We start from the raw sequence: 21,883 nt of genomic DNA, 5'->3' as shown, positions 1-21,883 counted from the left end.
AAGAGCATCTCTGAACGTAACAGGAGGGCAACAAGAGGGCTTCTGGAAAGAGTTAATGTGGCTGAGGGTGGGCAGAGAGCGACACGGCTTTCACAGTATGCACTTGGACCTTGACTTGGTACAGATTGCTTCTTGTTGCCCTCAGGGCAGCAGCACAGCTAACAATCTTTGCTATTTTAATACGTGTTAATAAACTTAATTTGAAGCAAGCTTTCCATTATGAAAGCACATGAAATGAGATGAAAAACGATACGATCAAAAATGAAAAACTTAAAGAAGCAAGGAGTTATGAAAAATACCAGGTCCTGCTCACACGCATGGTCTACCCTCTCAGCCTGGTCCCATCCTTGGCCCCGCTGCCAGTAGAGAAGTGAAGCATCTTCCAGATTAGCTGCCCATCGTCAGTTAAACCATCTCCAGCAATTCAGGTCATGTTGGCTGTTAAGTAGTCTGAAGTTCAGATATCACAGGGAGAGACAAGTTGTTCCCACTGTTTCCTGACCCAGTTCCTGCCCCTGCCCCATTGGTTCTGTGGACACGAGAAAGCAACTCTTGGGAGATGCGGCTACATCCCACACAGACGGTTATGCAGCCAGAGAAACCTAACTGGTAACTTGGTATCTGATGGGGAAGATACATTGTAACGAAGCATAAAACCTGTGGCTTTGATTTGAGGGTTGAAGAGTGAGAGGGAGCACCGTGGGGCTGGAGGGCTGTGGATAGCGGCTTAAAGAAGAGGATGGTGGAGAAAAGGAATACTGGTCCTTGTTGCGAAGAAGTGGAAAAAGAACAGGTGCACATGTAACTCCAGACCTAAAAGATGGAACGGATGAACTAATCCATGTACCTAAGATGCCCAGAGAACAGCATGTGCCCACCGTTTCTATCAGTCTTGTCTGGTAAGGTCCGGATATAAATGACCTGAGTGTGGAATCATTTTGCTTACAATCAGAATACAGAGTAAATACAACATAGGGTTTTATAAGGTTTAGGAACTGGATCATTCCTCATTTCCAATCTCTTAGCAGAGTGTCCCCAAGTAGATGAGACTCGGGACAGAGATGAACACAGAGCTGTGTTTGGAAGACAACGTCTTAGTGTGAAGGGGCAAAGAGGTGGCTATAAACCTTTGATAGGATTCGGGAAGACGGAAAGTGGTGCAGTGTTCCAGCCACATCAAAAAAGGTTCCAGGCAGAGAGGAGCTGATGCAAAGATAGTCTTTTGTCTAATAAAGTGGATTATAAGCTGATACCTAAGAAACTGATGAACATTTTAAACAACAACACCCTATTAGACTAAAAAATGTGACAATGAACAGGAAAAGGAAACGTTGGCCCTCTGAAGGCCAAAATGATATCAATATTGGGTTAAGCATGAAGAAAATGACCCAGTTGTACACACACTATATTTTATGAAGAAAAAAAAATGACACATGAACAACTCCCAGGGAGTCAAACTGGAGCCATTTCCCCAACCAGACTGTAGACCTGTCCTGGACTGGGGACTGTTGTCTGCCGCTCACACCAATCCCTCCCTTTTGGAGAGGGGTGTCTGATGAGTCCCTGTCCCCATCACCACTGTTTATCAGGTATCAGAAAGCAAGCAGCTAACGTCTTACTCATGGGTGTCAAATGGACACTAACACCAGAAGCTGTCCCTGAAAAATAGTCTCTGTGAGGACCTGGTCCACATCTAGGCCTGTTAGATGGAGTCATCTTGCGCTGTTGAGATGACACCAAAGTAGGGAAACACTTTGGTGTTCCTAAGAAAGGGGACTGTATTTTGCATGGGTGTGGAGTGCTGTGGTCAGACAGTGGACTGAAGCCTATTCCCCAAGATAAGCATAGCACTCCGTCGCACCCTGCATGCTTTCCTGATCCCCACTATAACTGAGAGGGTGTGGACTTTCTTGACTCTTCATAGCCAATAGAATGTGGCTGAAGTAACACCGGGTGACTCCCTGGCTAGATCACAAGCACATGGTTTGCAGGGACCTGTGCTATTCAAATGCTACCTTTTAGAAGCCCCTGACCATGTTCTAAAACACCAAGTGAAATTGAAAGGTCACTTGGTGGTAGACAGTTCAACGGCAATCAGCCTCTGAGGGACCCAAATTATTCCAGCCTCCCTGTCCTTCCAAAATGATATCAATATTGGGTTTAGCAGACAAGTTCCTTTGTAGAACTCCTGATACATGCACACACACACACACACACACACACACACACACACACACACACACACACACACACACACACACACACACACACAGCTATGCCACTAACTTATGTTCTGAAATGACCAGGTCTCAGCAGAGGCAAAGCAGCAGTGAGCTGAGGAAAGATTAGAATCAGCTCTAAGGGGGAGAAGAAGGCACTAGCTCTCTTGTTATTCCCAAATTCCTGCACCATGGCCCCTAGAAAGCAGCCTCATATATGACCCTTGTGATGGCTCCCATTCTGGAAGCATTTGCTCCCATACGAGACATCTTTCAGAAGGCCCTGTCTGGGGAGCAAGTACAAGTGCAGCAAATCAACACAGTCTGGGTTGGCTGTCCTGAGACCCAGGGCATCAATATGTCTGTTCCCATGAGGTCATCCTGTGTGTAGATGCTGATAAGACTAGGGGGACGCCCCTTCTGGCCTCTCGGAGAAGCTAGAAAATCAGCTCTTCCAATGATGGTCAAACCAAAAGAGCCATCAAGGGTTCTGGAAGAACCTGGCAGGTTCAAGATTCTGATTCCCCCTGAGATCAGACACTGGAAGGGTTACCCATCACTGGGGTCACTGAAGACAAGTTTGCCAGCTTGAGCCTCATCAGTAAAATTCTGAGTCAGATCCACCCGTGTCTGGGCTTTGTTCCGCACAACTGGGGGATGCTGATGGGACCCTCAAGAAAAGCACATGATACAAGCACAACTTTCAAGGCCTATGGAAAGGAGAGTATCTTCACTCTCAACACTTTTTGTAAATTATAGCTCTAAGTGCAATTTCATTTTTAAACATGCCTTAGGTTCCTAAAAAATTGAAGGCTCAAAAATCACAATTGAAGTATCTTTAGACTTCCCACAAGATTGACATCACTCAAACACCTCCACACAGCGTCAACGAAGCCTGGTTTGGGATTGACAAGACAATGTTCCTAGAGGCTCCGCTCTATTACAAAGACTTCGATGGCCATGTCTAGCCTGTGTGATGGTGTGTTCTGTCACTGAAAAGCTTTTCCAACAACAAAATGTTGCTGACAGACAGAGAGGCTGAGACAGAACAATCGTGAACTGGAAGCCAGTCTGGGTCTCACCGTGAGTTCCTGTTTCAACCTAACAAGGGAAGGCATAGAGTGCAGAGGCAGAACTCTCGGCTAGCAATGCCTGAGACCCTAGAGCTGAGTCCCAGCTCTACATGGGCAGGAGTTGACACTAAGGCTATTTGAAATGTGCAGCCTCACAAGGCAACAGTGACCTTCTCCAGCTGAGGCCTGAAGCTCCCCCAGAGTGGCACCCGGCAAGGCAGGAGAAGGATAAACAGCAGCTCTTCCTGGAGTTTCAATTTTATTCTACGTCAAGCAGTTGAAAGGATTACTTTTATACATTTATATTATAGAGGAGAGAGATCAATTTGCATAAATTCTAAAGATTAAAGCATGAAACTTCAAAGAAATTCTGAACTGGCTGCTGGCTACTTCTAGCTACAAAGGGTCTAGACCCCAGGCATTATGTATTGATTTCCTCTGTGTTCAGGAACTTCAGTGGAAAAGAAAATGGAGGACCTCTGATGTTGTGGAAAGCACGCAGACATTGGCATCATGCAAGCCTTAGTTCTGATTCTGCCGAATGCTGCCCGTGTGAACTTGAAGATGCTCGCCCCTGTCTCCCAGATAAGAAACTGGGACAGTTATACCCAACTTTAGACCCTTGTGAGGAAAAGAGTAAAATCTTTAAATGTGCCCAGCGCATATGAGGAAGTAACTGCTATTAGGAATGACATTAGCAATACAGAAAATAACAATACACAAAGGTTGAGAAAAAAAACCTAACTTTAGTGTATCTGGCCATCATAACCAAACCAACACAGCTTGAGGAAAGGTCATTTACGACATCATGGTTTCATATCCCCAAAGCTGTGACAGGCACACTGTATACTGGGTATAGCATAACTATGGATGTGTACTAAATGGGGCTACAGAAATATAAGAACCTAAATCATAGGCTAAAAAAAGTCACAGAGCTGGAAAGATGGCTCAGTGGTTAAGAGCACTGACTGCTCTTCCTAAGGACCTGAGTTCAATTCCCAGCAAGCACATGGTGGCTCACAACCATCTGTAATGGGATCCGATGCCCTCTTCTGGTCTGTCAAAAGACAGTGACAGTGTACTCACATACATCGAATAAATAAGTAAATCTTTTTTTTTAAAAAGTCACAGGTAATCTAAAATGTTTCTGTTTTACAATTATCTTAAGCACATAACTTAAATTCAAGAACTTTAAAAATAATTCCAGAGTGTAATGGTGTGTATCTGTAATGTCAGCATTTGGGGAGTGGAAACAGAAGGATCATGAGTTCAAAGTCATCCTCTCTTACACAGCCAGTTAAAGTCCAGCCTAGGAAATTGAGGTCTTACTGCAAAAGAAAATACACAAAAAAAATCCACAGTATACTAACTATTTTCTATGTATGTAGCAAACTGGTGTAGGGGAGAGACAGCAGGCTCTAGAGTGGTGGGGAAGGAAGAACACAGAGATCCAGGTGTCAGAACCAATCTCTCATGATGGCTCTGATGGAAGAAGGCCTCCAAGCTGAGTCTCTTAAGAGGCTGAGAGCCGCGAGTGACCATATGAGGTCACTGTTAAACCAACCCACTTGAGATACCAATGATGCCCAAGATGCTGACCAGTGTGGGTGGGTCCCCCAAGTGCTAGCTACTGAAAGAAGTGTTACTGCTTGTAAGCACTCAGCGACCAAGTCTTGCTCCTCAGAACATGGGTCGCTTTAGCACTGAAGGAAGAGATAATAAACACACACTCTCTTAGTTAGTACTTGCTGACTGATGCGTACACGGCCATGACAAGGGAGGCCCAGTGGGGTCCTCGAAGAACTGGTGTGACCTCACAAGGGCAGCTACTCATCCATGACCCCATGAACAGTTTCAGCTATACTGGAAAAGAAGCAGAGTAGGCTGAGGCCATGGCGGGGAAGCTATGAGGGAGGGGGTGGGGTGGGGGTGACTTGGATTTAGACATCAGGAAAATGACGATGAGTCAGAGATTAGGGTCAATGAGCAGGAAGAGGAGGGGTGAGAATGAGCCAAGGCCAGGCAGGAAGAGGGAGAGGATAAGGCAAGGAGGAGAGGGTGGTGGTGAGGTCTCTGCATGCAAGGCCTCATGGGACCTGGTTAGGCTACAGGCTACTGTCATAGTGTTATGGGGAACATTCAGATAGAGAAGCCAGAAGAGTGTGTGTATGAGTGCTCTTAGAAGACCATCCTGACAGCCATGAAAGTGGCTTTGGTGACTTGTGAGGAATGAAGAAAGAGAGAGGGGTATGGTGTGGGGGACAGAGGGAGATGAGGACAGTTACCCCTAAAAGCAAAGGTGAGGTAGCCTCCATCTGCTTTCTGTGGACAATGCAACGCCTCTGAGTTCTTGCTGAAATGCAGCACACCCCTGTATATTTAGGCTGACTGAAATGTTGGGGTCAGAGGCTTCCGAGGGTTCCCTGGGACAAGTAACATAAGTTAGTGCATAGGTTAGTGTATTAGCTATTAGTTAATTAGTCACTAATTAACCGAGGGCTCTGTTAGCAGGACTCGAAGCGAGGCACACACAGTAGGTCAATGCTATTTGGCTGAAAGTCATCCAAAAGTTTACTCTGCCATGGTGAGTGCATCCCAATCTCTCTGCCCACAGTAGGTCTGAACCCGCTGCAACCCAGCTCCCAGCCGAGCTGTGAAAGATGAAACAAATTAGGAATTGTCTCCTCTGTTGTGGGAACCAGTTGGCTGATATTTTATTTAACCACGTAAACCTTCAGAAGTAGGATCTTTTCTGTGGATCTTACCTGTGGCTATTCCAAATTAAAACTAAGGAATAAAACCCCATTCATAAACTAAAATAAAATAAGGCTTATTCATTTTTATTTTATGCATATGAGTGTTTGGGCTGCATGTATGTAAGTGTATGCGTGAGTGCCTGGTAAAGGAGGCTGGAAGATAGATAGATAGATAGATAGATAGATAGATAGATAGATAGATAGATGGATGGATGGATGGATGGATGATGGATGGATGGGTGGATGGGTTCGTGGGTGGGTGGATGGATGGATGGGTGGATGGATGGATGGATGGGTGGATGGGTGGATGGGTGGATGGGTGGATGGGTGGGTGGGTGGGTGGGTGGGTGGATGGATGGAGGGATAGACAGACAGACAGATATTTATGAGCCACCACACATCAGTCTTCTGCAAGAGCAGTCAGTGCTCTTACCAACTGAGACATCTCTCCCATCCCTAATTCTTATAAAAATCAACAGTAATATCAACAATACAAACCACGGAAATGTAAATTCCAAAGTAAATCTGTTTCTGTATTCATAATACAGACTCTGGACCATTGAAGGATCGTTTTTCCAAGAGTAGTAGCACCGGACTGCCATCCCTGCAGAGGAAGCCACCTGGGGTGGATTTGCTTTCTGGCTGTACACAGAGGGCAGACAGCAAGAAGGGAGCTGAGCACAGAGAGGAGACTGGGTTCAAGATCAAGAAGACCTCGCTAGCTCAGAGATACTGAATCTCTCACTGCGGGGGACAGGCGCTAGGCATTTCTCAGTTCACTTTCTCTAGAAACGTTCATCTTCCTTCCTCCTCAGCTCCCATCCTGCCCTGTGAGGACCAGTGGACACACGGCATCCACACAGAATGACTGGTTCACTATTCATACCCACACGGCACCAGACAAAGACATTGACTGTTGGCCCCTCAACCTCCCAGAATGATGGTCCCTCAGCTCCCATCATCCCTTTCTGTTAAACACTTCCACTTTCCACGTGGGTCCAACCTTCCTCCCATCTGCTGGTTAGGCTGACTTGGTTCACTTGTCTCCACTGGTTTTATTATTTGCTAAAACTTCCAGCGAACAATGAGATAGCTTTGTCAAGCTAAAACAACAAATATTTATTGTATATCTCTATGGAATTGGGGCAGGCTTGAGAGGCCCGTGTATTGTGAGAATTGTGGGATGTGGAGAGGCTTAAATGCTTTGAACAGATCTTAGCTTTTGTCCTCACTCTGCTCTGAGTTGTCTGCCTATTCTGTCAGCAGCTTGTGTTCTTATTGGCTACCCCGAGTCTGGACTGTCTAGTGTCCCTCTAAAGCTCAGTAACAGGTCATATAGGCTCTGCTGCACTCAACATTGGTCAATGTTTTAGGACCAATAATGGGAGTGAGGTTTTAGCCCGCTGTAAACAGTACGGTAGAGAACACTATGATGTCTTGTGTTCAGAGGGGTGGGGTATGACTGAGGGAATCTCAAGGACATGGCTTTAGGAGCCAGGTGCTTGTGACCTCTAGTTGCGGCTTTACACATCTCTGTTGGTGCCAATGAGCCATGGGAAACCTTGTCCCCAGCCCTGTCTGCCTGTCCCTCCATCTGCAGCTCCCATAGCCTCCCCCTGCTCACTCCTTTCTAAGCACACTGGACTCTTTAGAAGCCAACACACTGGGCCTCCTGTTGTCTGTGCCTCCACAGCAGGCCTTCTCAGTGTCTCGTCTGAACGTGCTTCCTTGATGTGGTTGTCCCCGATGCTCTACTCTTTTGCCTCAGCTCCCTTGTCTGCCCCATTACAAGCTAACAGAGAGAGAGAGACCCTGCTATATTTGCCCTCATTGTGTACCTGGAGTCGAGCAAATGCTCTACTATGGCACACCTCATGGGGATAGAGGGCCTGAGTCAGACAACTGAGGGTTCTCATGGCTCTGACACAAAATAAACATAGTTCCCATTTCCTCTACATCATGTGTTTCCTGGACAAAGGCTTCTGTCAAAGGCTTCATTTTTACTTGACTTCTGTCAAAGGCTTCATTTTAAGCTTGTCAACTAAAAGGCAGCCCAGTGCATGAAGATCTGCCATCACGAAGCTAGTGATCTGGATTTGGATCATGTGATCTCTACAGTGTTTGCTCTTCATGAATGAGCTCCCTGCTTTCAGGCAGGGACAGGGGAAGCATGATGATCGGTGACTGCAGAAGAAAACAGAACCTAGACCTAATTTGTCCAATCTCCACAGATGTCAGGTGAAATGACTCAGCAGGAAGGGGTACTTGCCAGCAGGCCTGGTGACCTGAGTTAGGTCCACGGAACCAATGTGAAGGTCATAGGAGAGAATCGACTCCAGGGCGTTGACCTCTGAACTCTCCACATGCGCTGTGTCACAAGCACCTCCCCCCTCCCAGTGATATTATTTTAAAGTTGAATACTTATTTATGAATACTTATTTGTGGGTTAAAAGGAAGTATAGAGGGAAAAAGAGAGAGAGAGCAGAGCTAAAATACATTCATAGGTAAAAGTTAAATTATGGAGAACCCATGCATAACTTCCGTTTTAGTCTCAATAAAAGCATAGCCATGTAAAATTTTCATTCCAACACAAACCCATATGCATGCATATCTCCCCCAATCCCCTTCCCCTGACTGCGTCATCTCCTTGGCAGTGTGCTGTAACCACAGGCTGTCATCGGAGTCCTGGGAAACTGGGTAAAAGGTTTTCATGTAACATGTATAAAGAAAAAATACTGTCAGAAGGAAAAATGAACTTTATTTAAATTTGGTTTAAATGAAAACTTCAATCGTTGGCATTTAGGATAAATGACAGGCCACGTTGGGGTATGTTTAATATTTGTATTTAGAGCAACCCAGCTCGTTGAAATTGGGTAGGAGTTGATTGGTGTTTATATTTTTTCACAGACCCAACTTGTGGTTTTATTTCCCTGCCTATTTTAACCTTGTGTTTTGGGTAAGTCGCTCACGCTCACCTTGTGCCTACTTTATAGCCCAAGATAGGCTTAATCAGCGATCCCTCCTCCTCAGTCTCCCAAGCGGTTTTTGTTCTTCCCCCTTAACTGTCTTCTTCAGGTCTCACCTAGTGTTCCAGGGTCACCCTTGGCCATCTGTCCTAAACGGAATCTGAGTTGGCTGACCTCTTTTGGCACTGTCATTTTGATCTCTGGTCACTGCCTTCCGAGGTCAGTCTTACGTCTATAACTCCGTTTTCTGGGAAGCACATTTTGGCTTCCTTGAATTCTTCACCTTGCTCTACATTAAGGTCCAGGGGACCCCTATATCCAATGTCCTGTGGGAAGAGGCTGAAAAGGGTCTGTCTTACGCAGATACTCCTCGATCACACGCAAAAGCAGCTTGTTGATGCAATTTAGAAACCTAACTTCAAATGTTAATTTTCCAGTCAGAAAGCAGACACTGAGCCTCCCTATAAATCATAGCACTAGAAGATGTCTGACCTTTCCAGCAGCCAACACAAATCAGGATAGTCTGATCCAGAGGTACCAGGCTCATGCATCTCTCTCAAAACGGGCATTCTCCATATTACCAAGAAAATAGGCATTCTTGATTTTATAGCGACTTTAAACAAAAGTCCTCCCATTTTAAAAACAATGTTAAAATTTGCCCAAATTAGTAGATACACTGTTTTATCATATAATCAATTGAATGAAGTGACATGTAAATCTGCAGGGAAAACTGTGGTACAATCTTTAGAGGACAAACCTTTAGGTAGTAGAGCATGACCTTATTAACCATTTCTTAGAAGGTTTGCCAGGAAAGTAACCACTCTCTGTGTCTTTCCCACCATGACACACAATTTACCCTGGACAAAACAGCTTCTCTAATCAGTGAATGTGCCAGGAGCTGATAATCACTTGGGTGGGGGCAGCCCACGAGGTGAGAGCCTTGTAAAGAAGTCTGACACTGTACTCCAGGGCCTCAGAGTCTGGCCTAGGTTTTCTCTGCCCACCCACAGTCCCTTAAATGATGGCATTCCAGCTTGTCCTCTGCACTAATCAAAGTCAGCTGGTCTGGCCTGTCTGTAACCCCAGACACTGGGGTGGCTGCCTAAAGGCCTTCCTAGTTCAGCTAAGGCCATAAGCAGGAGTTCATATATGCAGGAAAATGCTCACCACTGTAGCCTATCCAAATGGGCCCACAGGGTGAGGAGAGGGTGGGCTTGAAGCAATGAGGGGGCGGGGTTTAACTGACTGCAAGGCGTCAGCTGTGGGAGTCAATGAGATTCCTTCACACGGTATAGGGCTCAGCAGCCACACCAAATTCTTCCTGGCTCTCTTGGCAGCACCGATCCAGCTTTGGTTGACTTCGGTTTGGCTTCTTTCCCATCTGGATGTTTGCTGGGCTCCCCTTCCTTTCAGGTTTTGGCTCCTACTTTGAGAATCTTCCGTCCTGATGTTTAGGACTCCCAATCTGCCCAGTACCTACTTCTGTCCTCTTAGCTCAGTCTCGCTTCTACCTGTTGAATCTCTTGCTGTCCCTAATACAGGCAAGACCCCATTCATCGATGTGCAGGTGGCAGCCATTACGAGGGTAACGGTGTCAAGCTGCACTGGCCCTCTTCCTCCAGAGACCTGGGGATCTGTCACACTAGACCTGGTTACATTATCATCCAGGTTTCCCATTTGGAGCCTGTGAGACACTCCTTGGCAAACTGTAAGACGCTGTGCATGTACTGAGGGGTGAACTGGGTTGTCATACCAAGAGGCCAAAGTGTTGGCTGAGTGACAGTTCCAAAGACCAGATCTCCCACTTGGAGACATCCCGAATGACAGGTACCTTCATTTTACTGAGTTCACCCAGATCTAGATTTCTGGAGAACACTAGCTCAGGTACAAGGTGTCACTTTGTGCTAAAACTCGTGTTGGTTGACAGTCACACAGCGTACTCTAGTTTAAAAACTATCAAACTGTGCGCTGTAGGTGGGCGGACCGTATTGTATATAAATCATAGCTCAACGCAAAGTAGAGAAGACACCGCGTGGACTTCAGGACATGAACGTAACTTGCCCAGTATGGCCTCATTTCTGTCAGAGGGAGGGATAGAAAAAGATGAGGAGCACCGGGTTCCAGAAGCCCTAGATGGGCTCTGATGAAGCTGATTTTACCTGTGGGGCCAGCCCTGAGCTGCTGTGGGAGGGATGCCGCCTGGCACAGGAACTGGTGTGTGTAGGTTCCTCTGTGCCTATAGCATGCAGAGCAATGCAGACTATTTCCAGCATTTGATTTTTTTTTTCCCAAACAAAAGAAGAAACGAAGCACACAAAAATCCAACAGCGAGTTGACGAGCGACTTTGCATATATATAGAATTTCCAGGCAATAAAGCATGTGCTCCAACAAGCTCGTCTTTGTTTAGGGGGAAATTATGCTTTGGGTTCCCACAATGCCCTCTTCCAAGCCCAGTGTGCCCTCCTAATTTAAATTAGTCTTTCAACTGTAGGAGTGTTCTAAAAGAAACAAATTTTCACAACATCCATTTATAGAACTTAACTAAAACTTCCATTTTTTTTATGGGAGCAGGGCAGTGCAAGCCCACAAAACAGTACAGTTTTCTACTCTACACAATCCTTAGAACGATCATTTCCTGAATATGTATAAATATTATTTTGATCATGTGAATGGCTTTAAATAGCTGTTTATGAAAAACCCACAGTACCGTAAGCCTGCAAAGAAGCCCGCCTAATATAAAATATGAGTGATAGAATTAAACACAAATTGCACAATTATATTCTAATTTGTAGATTATAATTCAGTGTGTCATAATGATGTATCCCCAAAATTATGTTATCTTTAAAAAAAAGATAAAAACCTGATTAAGATAACTTTCCTTGTAAATCTTAAACTATTTGTTTCCTCATCCTCTGGGTAATTTCACTCTGTCCATCACAATAAGAACAATTCAAATGAAAGACCTGAAAGGAAGGTTAACAATCTCCCGGCTCGGCCGTCTTCTTGTCAGTAAAATCCTGTGTGAGCAGTAGTTCCCGGAGCGTAGCGGAAGAGTGGAGTTGTTTTTCCGCAGTCAGGACTTTGGTTTGGCGGCTGGAGAGTTGACTCTGTGGCTTGTTCTTCCAGAGGATAGATACCATCTCAGTTCCTCACATCTGCCTGGGGCTTCAGCTCCAGGGGACCCCCTGCCACCGCCCCCAGGGCACCTGCATTCACACGGCTTACACTCACTCCGACACGTGTGCATATACATGTGAATACAAATACGAACTTTGATTCTTAGAGAACATGGTAAAGAACCGATGTCGCTGTGTGACATCCCAAGCCTCCACGGTCACTGTCTTTTCTGAACTTAAAGCTGTAATGTGTGGATGGCAAGACAGTGGGGGGAGGAGGAATCTTATTAGAAGGTGCAGACGCAAAGTTGTGATAATGCAGCTCATGCTGAAAAGTCATGATCTGAACAAGGCAAATTTGGAAACGGCTCTGAAGAAAAGTCTAGCAACAGGTGTTGGTGGACTTTTAGTTTTACTCATTCTTTCCCCAAATTCCATCCTTCTTGTATACAAAACTTAGATGTGTATTTCCAAATGCCTGTAATGGACTGAGTGTGTCCTGCAAAATCCTATGAGACAGACGCACCTTCCGCAGGGCATTCATGGGGAGGACTCTGGGGGCGATGTGTGAGTGGACCTGTGGTAGTAGCCAGAGTGGACTTGTTTTAAAGGCAAGCTCTGCCCCCTTCTCACTCTGTCTCACCCATGTGATGCCTTCTGCCATTCTGTAATGCAGCAAGAGGCCCTCACTGGATTCATCTTGGAATCCTCAGCCTCCCAAGCTTTGAGCCAAGCTAATTTCCTTATAAATTACCCCATCGGCGATATTTGAATACAATAGCATCACGGTGACTCAGGCAATGCACTTATGGATCAGAACGATTTCTGTCGATAAAGTACAGCAGCACGGACTTCTGTGTTTGACCATCTCAGGAAGCCAAGTCAGAGTAGAACTGTTTCTGCATAAAGTTAAATGATGTTGGCCAATAGGAATCTTAGGACAGTAGCCACAAAATGTACCATTTGACGTGTTTGTATGGTATATTCATCTTATTTCGGGTTGGTACAAAGCACTCAATCCTCACATAAGGAGGCTGAGCAAGTAGAGAAAGATGGCTCCTGGGAAACGTGCACTGGCCCTACTTTTGAGCAATAATTACCAATAATAGATTCCACAAAATCAAACTTTTAGTTGAACATGCTCAGATGTTTAAAAAAAAAAATACCACCCACCAGAATGGCTCACAACAGGGCAAGGAATTAAGAGTTCTGAAGGCGGAATCCAGCTGCTGTCTAGGGAAGATTGAAAACAAAGAAGAAGAAAAAAAAACATGAAAGGGGAACGTTTGCAGGATGCTTCCTAGGGAGCATTTAAAACAGGCAGAAAGTCACAACAGCCTCTGCTCCCCACTTCTGGTCCCTCGCATACCAGAAGCTGTGAAGAGCTCTCCAAAGAAAACCCAAACACAGCTCTTCTGTTTGGGGCTCTTTGAAGAGGCTCAACGTACAAAGCACCAAGTGGCCAATGAGCGTGCAGAGAGTTCAAGACAGCTCAAGTCCGGTGCGGCAACCATCCTCCTGCAGCTGCCCACTGCCCACTTTAAAAGCCAAAACGGTGTGTGTGCAGGGGCTTGTGCTAGTGTGAACATTTCAAAAGACTGGTGTGATCTTGAACGAGACACCGACAGCAGGACACAGAGACCCTCCTCATGAGTCTGAAACACCCCAGGAGCAAAGGACCATCTCGGAGGCAAAGGGACATTCTCCACAGTCACAGAGCAGTTTTCTCACGAGCTCCTCACCCGAGCTGTCTATTGACGACAGTACATGATTGGAACATTCTTTTTTCTCTTTTACAGAGTCGCTTATACTTGTTCCCAAAATACATGTTCATAAAAAACAAACAAACAAGAAACCCCAATAGCTCTGCTACTCTCTTCCACCAAATTCTTTGCCCCAGAGCGAAAAGAGAAGAAAAGATAGAAAAGACTTAGAATTGTAAGTTTTAGAAAGATTAACCCTGGCTTTCTATTGTCCACTTTGTAATAAAACAGAAATCAGATCCAGAGTTCTCATAGGAAATCAATAGGGCTTCAGTGCCAAGAGCCCAGAATCTTGGGCCAATGAGGGACTATTGTGAGGTGTCTCTGCACAAGCGAGCACCCATTAAGATGGCTTTGGGAAAGCCTCTGAACAGACAGAGCTGTCTAGGAGGGCCACTGACCTTGAATATTCTCTGTAGGCCACTCTACACCAGATAGGAAGTGAGCGAAAAGGAAAGGGAAATATGCTGGTCCACGGCAATAGATCATCCTAAGACTGTAGACCAACCATATTGCACGCTGTACGCTCATCGCCCAGCCCCCACCTCCATGCCGTACAATCAACTATTCTAAAGGTAAACTCTGATGACTGGCGGGTCTTACTCACCATGTATGAGGACACATGCAGAGTAGGCTGCTCTGACTTTGTATGTCTTTCAGCCCAAGAAGGGAAAGGAAGTGCATGGGTTTGGATTTATGGCAGGCCCGTTCCCCTGGGCCTCTCATAGTATCCCATGCTAGAGCAACCTGTGGCCCTGAACCATGGCCTGGCCTCTGTCTGTAGGCTGCTGGCACTGAAGTGGTTCACACAGTAACAAGGGAAAAAAATGCAAAGGAAGTCTTCATGCAGGGCAGTGTTTCTCAGCCTTCCTAATGCTGTGACCCTTTAATACAGTCCCTCATGTTGTGGTGAACCCCCCAGTCATAAAATTATTTTTGTTGTTTCTTCATAACTATAATTTTGCTGCTGTCAGGAATCATGTGAGTAATTGTGGTCTGAGGAGACCTCTGTGAAAGGGTCCTTAGAGTCCCAAAGGGATTGTGAGCCCCAGGTTGAGAACCATTGATGCAGAGTGATGCACTTTAAAAGAACTGTCCTAGTAGTGTCTTTACAAAGGGTCTGGGAAGAATTGTGTACTGGCTTGCACCTGAAGGCTCACGCTGTGACAACATAAATACCAGTGTGCCAGTGAGTGGGGCCAACTTTAGAATGAATTTGCTTGTGTTTACAACACGATGGCTTTGGGCATGTTAGACAAGCACTCTACCACTGAGCTATCCCCAAGCCTGCCCCTGGAGGTGCATTGGAGAGTGGGAGCAAGCTGCTCATAGATGCCTAGAGCAGGAGAGGAGACCGTCTACAATGCCCATCCTTGGTATCAATGAATTGTGTTTTCACAAGGGGCTGCATACTTCCGAACTTTTGGCATTCCTGAAACTCTTCATATTTCTCTGAATCAATCCGTTGCCAATATGACCATGGCTAATACTCTATGCCCCCCAAGGTCCTCACTAAATCAAAAAGACTAATGTAAAATATATATAAGTAAAGTCGTTATAATGTTTTATGAAGAAGAAGAGCCGAGAATCCTGAGTATCAATCCTTGTGCACACCGGTGATGGAGTGCAGCAGCCATCAGATCTGCAGAGGTCAGCGGTTTCTATGTGGCATTTCTGTGCTCTGTCTCTCTTCATTGTCTATCGCATAGAACATGGAGTGCACAGTCCCACCCTGGGATTCGACACCTTCTTCAGCACTATCCCACTGCCTGCAGCTCTCCCCAAGGCCTGACTCATTTCACCTCTCCCTGTCTTTGCTCAAGTTTCCCTTCCTGGTAATGTCTTCCTTTGACCTGCAGGTGCCCAGCCTCCCCACTTTATCACATGGACCAGATGGACCAGAAATGACACACTTACACTGGGCCCTCACTGTTGTCTGGGCAGATTTCTGTATCACCTCTCTCTTGTACACAGTACACTTTTAGATATGAGCCACACTATATTCTCTTTCTCTCTCTCTCTCTCTCTCTCTCTCTCTCTCTCTCTCTCTCTCTCTCTCTCTCTCTCTCTCAAACCAGACTATAATATGGTGAAAAAGGGGCAGCCTCCATAAAATTTACTGCATAAATCAATATATTATACGATATCATAAATATATGTGAAATTTCCAACAGAATGAGCATTCCTGAATTTCTGATTTCCTTTTCTAGTTACCAGGTCAAAGTTAAAAGACCTGTGGGTGCCCCTCCATAAATGCCACGGTTAGCTCAAGATCTACAGAAGAAATGATATATAAGCAGTACGTTAATTCATTTTATGGGCACCTCTTAAGTAATTGTCTGACCTTACAATTGAACCTAAGTGACCACCAGGAAGCAGTCATGAAGGTGAAGGGGAAGGCAGAAAAGGAATGGAGAGACTGTCAGTGAGCTGGTCCACTAGGGACCCTTAACTAATGCATCCCGGAAGTGTGCCTCCAAAGCGCAGGGATCCAGACGACTTGTCTGCAGACTCTCACCTTCCATTATCAGGGTCCACACTAGCTAGCTCCCCTTTACCCACAAATGCCCCAATTATCTTGAGTTTAGGCTGGAGAATCTCTTGTGGTTTAGGAAAGAGCAGGCACACAAAGGCTTCGAATCATTGTGACAGGATGCTAACGTGCTCCAGAACTGTCCATCCCACCAGCAGCTAAGACGGCGGCCACGTCACATGTTGATCTGATACAGGAAGGAGCACCTAAGGACTTACAAGTGTTTTGCAAGGACGGGGTACCAGGGGAAAAGGTGGGGTTCTCAACTGATGTCCAGTAATACCCTCAACTGAGCCCTCTGACTCCCACCAACATCCACCTCTACCACTCAATGCACAAGAGGGACTAAGCACAGGCATGTGTCCTTTCACACTCATTATAAGTTCCCACCACTGTGCAATCGGGCCTTGGGGGTCTTTTACAAGTACATGAGCAGTAAAGAGAGGAGGGGCCCTCTCCCCTTCTCGTAGGCTTTGATGATGGGTTTGATAAAAGTTTCTACCTAGTATGTGAGGGATGTGCTGGCTACTACTTGACATGAACTATAGTTATCTGAAAAGAGGGAACCTCAACTGAGAAAGTCCTTCTGGAAGAGTAGGCTAAAGGCAAGAGCATTTGTTAAATTAGTGATAGATTTGGGAGGGCCCAGTCCATTGTAGGTGGGGCCACCCCTGGACTAATGATCCTGGCTTCTATATGAAAGCAAGCTGAGCAAGCCAGCAAGCAACACCCTCCTTGGCCTCTGCCTCAGCTCCTGACTCTGGTTCCTGCCCTATTTGAGTTCTTGCCCTGACCACCACTATGTGATGGACCACCATGTGGAAGTGTAAGCCAAATAAATACTTAACCTCCCTAACTTGCTTTTGGTCATGACATTTTACCACAGCAATGGTAGCCTTGACTAAGACCAGAGAAATCTACTACTGCTGACAGTGAACACCTTGATTAAGACTAGAGCAATCCACTACTGATGATTGTGAACACCCTGACTAAGATCTTCTATCAATGACAGTAGCCTACTACTAAATGTTCTCTGAGTCAGTTTAGTAAAGCCATGTGTACTCATTGTTACCAGAAATTTCTATGACAATTGGAAAAAGGATAGACTACCTCTCTTCCTGTTGTTTTACTTATTTATTTATTTTTAGCTGAACCTGTGCACTGCACTGCTCATTTGGGAAAGAAGTCAGGTGCCCACTCATTTCTCCCTGCCACACTTGCACCTCAGCCACACTCTCATCTGCCTCTGATCCCACCACGAAGAACAAATGACCATGAATTCAGCTCTTCGCTTGTAATCAGCCTTACTTTTCCATCAAGCATCTTTTAGCTTAGCACTGACCCAGAATTTTGAGAGAAACAGATGCCATAGCAATGAGTTAAGGAAAACAAAAGCAGAAATCAGTCTGTAAAATGCTCTCTGTAGAACAACTCAGTGGGGAAAGCATTTGCCGTGCAAGCACATAGACCCGAGTTCAGATCTCTGTAACCTTCATAGAAAGCTGGGCGTAGGTGAAGCCAGGAGGATCTCTGGTCAGCCAGTCTAGACAAAGAGTGAACTCCAGGTTCAGGGGGACACTCGATCTAAAAATATAATGTAGAAAATGACGGAGGAGAACATCTGACCTTGATCTCTGGTCTCCAAGTATATACATGCAAGCAAGCACACTTGAAAACACATGTGTGTACATGACTATGCCACATACACACAAAAAGAAAAAAAAAGAGATGGAATAAAATAAAAGGAAAAAACCCTACACATTTAGGGATTGAGAGAAATCAAAAGACACGGAGACACATTCTAACTTAATATCTGACAGATGTTACGGTAAAATATTCATAAAGAATAGGTCAGCACCAGTCTTAGAGTAAATCAAAGAAAAAACATCAAGTCAGGCCTGGCTTCTGGGGTTTGGGACCTGCAACCTGTGCCATTGTGGGGGCACTGGGTCTGGATTACTACTGTATAGCTGTGGTCCTGGGAGTCTTAGTAATTTTCAACAAAGGGCCCCATGTTTTCATTTCCATTTCTGAGCCTGAGTGAAAAGATAGAGATCACTGGATACGACATATCCTGTCCACATGCCATGACTCGGAGGGAATGGACTTGAAGGGACGGTGCTTTCCACACACCCCTCCTTGTTTTCTCATGGATTCATTGCCAGCTACCTCTCTTGGTTTACAGATGCTAGACATGTCGGATGGAGGAAGCAATGGGTAGCCTGGTGGTGAGGGCTGACAGCAGGAAGCCACAGTGAATGAGGTTCTAAGTGGATGAGACTCTAAACTCCTTCCATCCGCTTCCTCATTTGCAGAAGCAGGAAATGACATTTCAAAGGACAGCCAAGGAAAATTCTTCAAAATAAGTCTCCCTTAGATAAAGCCTAACTTCCTTGCAAAGAAAATTCTTGAGTTGCCATAGGTGGGGCAGGGCGCAGGAGAGGGCACAAAGGTCACCGGGGAGTCCCCAGGGACAACTGTGGAAATGGCTGTCGCCAATCCCCTAAGTTCTGACTCTGAGCATTGGCTCTTATCAGTCATCAAACCTGCCCAAGTTTCCTGTCCTTAAATCACTACAAACGTCACCAGAAGCTTTCCTTAGCAGAAAAAAAAAAAAAAGTTCTGGCACCAGAACCTCAGCTGTCCAAACTGAAACCCTCTAGAGGGTGTCAAGTCACAGCCGAAGTCCCCTGGTTACATGCTCTCCGAGCATTGTCTCCTGTCTTGCTTTCCAGTCCTCAGGCTGCTGCCTGCGTTGGCATGTGAGCTCGGCAGTACCGACAAAGCAGAGGCACGCAAGGCCTCCCTCTTTCCATGACTGCACATGTGTGCCTCATACACCACAGAGTCCTTTAAACACACTTCGTACTGGAGTGCCTTTTCCTTTGCAAAACTTATAGCTTCTATTCTCCACGTTTCCTAAAGTTGACCTGAATCTTATAAAATTCCCATCCATATTTAATTTTCTTTCCTTGCTGATTGGAAGGAGCGAATCAAGCACAGAGGTGTATTCAGAGCTGGATATCTGTGCACACATGTTCGATTATAACTCATGTGTGTGTCTAGACTAGTCCTCTGCTAAGGCCTTTTCCCGTCAGTGGGAATTACAAACTATAATGGCCTCTGTGGGAGAAGAAGCATTTGCTACTTGGACACCATCCTAATTACGAAAGTCTCTCAATGAACAGAGAGCAAATATTGCCACGTTTCTAGCAACGGGACATGCTTCAGTGTCTAAACCACTGAAATCTGTTTGTAAGCAAGACAGACTTCTTCCTGACGCCACCGTAACGCTTAAAAGTGTGACTGATGAAACGTGAATAGTGAGAAGCCAGCAAAAAATGGATTTCTTTATAAAACAGACCCTGAAGTTGTCAAAACCCCATTAATTTAAAAGGATTCATCGTCATGTGACCTCTCTCATGGCTCTTCGGCAAGGGGAAAATGAGTGTCTCTATTGGTGAAGTATAACTTCGTTAAGTATTAACAGAGAAGGTCTGGCTTGAAGTTCTCACACAGATCTGCTCTCCGAGATGATGAATGTGGCTTTCCTGGTATTTAAAATGAGTTCAAACCACCTACCAATCTCAGGAACTGCTCGCCAGCACTCACACACTCCTTTCCTCGTCTGCAGGCTCTCCCCCAGCGGAGAGGTGTCTAGGAAGTCGATTAAAGCACACCCGCATAACCCCGTAAGTGGTTCCCAGCCCCAGGAAGATGGACAATTGGGCTCCTCGCCAGATCAAATGCCTCCCATTAGGCAGTCAGAAAATGTGAAGCTTCCAGCAGCTCGCAGGCTCTAGCAACATGAAATCACCACCACTCAGATAAATGTGGGAAACTGTGGAAAAACACTGCCCTCCACTTTCCAATTCCGTCTTCCACGGAAAAGGAGAATATTAAGTTGGTTGTAACATGCCAGTCACCAAGAGGCAGCTACGATGATGACCACAGTAGATGTAGAGCGACTTTAAAGGTGTTTAGTTCAGCTGATGAGGCAGGGGCAATATCAGGGATGGTGAAATATTCTTATGTTCCACAAGAAAAAAACTAAAGGAGACGAAGTCAGCATGCCTCTAAATGAAAGATGGCGGTAAGACTACGATTATCCCTCATTTAGTGCTGTAAGAGGTCAGGCTACCAATAAATACCCAGCTTCCTCCAGGGGTGAGGGAGTATTAACAATTCTCCCAACAGCTCTTCCACCAACACAGTGTCAAGTGATACCCCAACCCCTACCCCATGCCACCAAAGGCTCTCTCTACTGCACAGCTGAGAGAGTCAAAGGAGCCAGAAGTACCAGGCTTCCTCGCCAAGTCCCCTCTCAACCACACGGAATGTCTTCCAACTGGAAAATGGTTGGGCAAGGAGAAAGTAAGAAATGAGCCAAGTCCTTTACCATCAAGATTCTCCAAGTGCAGTGTGTGTTCTCGGTCACCTCTGCATTGTCCTGTACACCGGTAAAGGACATTCAATGGAGACAAGATAGCTCAGTGGGTAAAGAAGCTTGGCACACAAGCCTGAGTTGGATCCCCAGAACCCATGGAAAGGTCCAACTCTACAAATTTGACCTCTGACCTCCATAATGTTGCATGCACGTCATACACAGGCAATAATAAAATATTTTTAAAGAGCATGAAATACTCTGACATGAATATGTGGTTATTCTATCTTCTGCCTGGTTACAGGTTCTTGAGTAAGTCCATACTACAGCAGGAGAAAAATAAAAACCCAGGCACTATGATACGGACAGCAATAAGCCATTTTAAGTGCAGACTTCTACAAAGTGTCATGGGAATCCAGAAAAGGAAAAAAAAAAAACTCTATTTGTGGGAATTCAGAAGTTTTACAAGGTGGATGAAAGCCAAGCAGAGATCAGAGCTTGTAGGAGTATTTTCTAAGCAGGAAAAGACAGAACTGGGTTTGTAGCCAGAGACAATGGTGTATGTAAGGGCTTAGATACAGGCTGTACAAGAAACCAAGGGAAGACGACTGATGGGTATGGTTACATAGAAAGAGCTTTGTCTTGCTCCATTTTGTGTTCTTATGTCAATATACCCAAGGCTAGGCATTTTAACAAAGAAAGTTTTATTCAGTTCATCATTCAGGAGCCTAGAAGGTTCGATTCATATAGCCCACATCAGCACCCTGGAAAGGACCCCATCGGCAACACCACAGCAAGACCGTGAAACAGAAAGGGAACCAGCCATGTGCAGAAAGGGTACACATGTGAGCAAGGAAGGGAGGGGGGTAGAGAGTCCTTTTTTAGTAACTACAAGTCCTGTTCCACTGCACTGCACAGAGAGATAATTAATTTATTCATGAAGGTGGAGCCACGTGTCCTGCCTTCAGCTAAGCCCTGCCTCTTGGAGGCTTCACCCTGCCTCTTAGAGGTTCCATCCCACCCTTATTCCAGGGACCAAGTGTCCAGCGCATGAACCTTTGAGACATAAAGC

General features: G+C 45.5%; 1 protein-coding gene and 1 non-coding gene across 15 annotated transcripts in view; one reads left to right on the top strand and one right to left on the bottom strand.

The window, feature by feature from the left end:
- Nucleotides 1–21,883, bottom strand: part of Rapgef4 (Rap guanine nucleotide exchange factor 4) — a 292,481-nt gene that overhangs the window by 123,067 nt on the left and 147,531 nt on the right.
- On the top strand, nt 14,575–14,708 carry LOC120102014 (small nucleolar RNA SNORA42/SNORA80 family). The gene has a single exon (XR_015685114.1). It is a non-coding gene; the product is annotated as a small nucleolar RNA SNORA42/SNORA80 family (small nucleolar RNA).

This window comes from Rattus norvegicus, chromosome 3, assembly GCF_021556685.1.
Source record: "Rattus norvegicus strain SHRSP/BbbUtx chromosome 3, alternate assembly SHRSP_T2T, whole genome shotgun sequence".
In the NCBI taxonomy this organism is placed as follows: Eukaryota; Metazoa; Chordata; class Mammalia; order Rodentia; family Muridae; genus Rattus; species Rattus norvegicus.
This window is presented reverse-complemented; position numbering and strand designations above follow the sequence as displayed.